The sequence below is a fragment of the Cystoisospora suis genome (assembly GCF_002600585.1).
Source record: "Cystoisospora suis strain Wien I chromosome Unknown contig_12372, whole genome shotgun sequence".
Taxonomy (NCBI): Eukaryota; Apicomplexa; class Conoidasida; order Eucoccidiorida; family Sarcocystidae; genus Cystoisospora; species Cystoisospora suis.
In genome coordinates this window covers 668-1088 of record NW_027165132.1, presented here as the reverse complement: position 1 = coordinate 1088, position 421 = coordinate 668, and positions in this window count along the sequence as shown.

Genomic DNA, 421 nt, shown 5'->3' with positions numbered 1-421 from the left:
TACATATATATATATAGAGAGAGAGAAAGAGAGAGAGAGATGTGCGTCTTGGAGGTGTCTTATGCTTTCTATTGTGAAGTTCCTTTGGGCTAACTCTTGTTGATCTTCCTCAGATGGCTGGATGTCTAGACATGTCTACGGTGCATACATAGCCAAGTATAACACCCACCCCCCCTAGAAAAAGAAGTATATGTTCGAGTGCATGTGTGTGGCTACATGAGGGAAGCAGGGCAAGAAAGAAGAGACAACTAACGCCTAAGATCATATGAAGCCCATATGCCTCACTCTCCTCTCCCTCTCTTTCTTGTTTGTCTCGTATTTGGTCCTTCTTTCTCACTCTTTCTTTCTTTCTTTCTTTCTTTCTTTCTCTCTCTCTCACTCTTTCTCACTCTTTCTTTCTCACTCTTTCTTTCTCACTTTT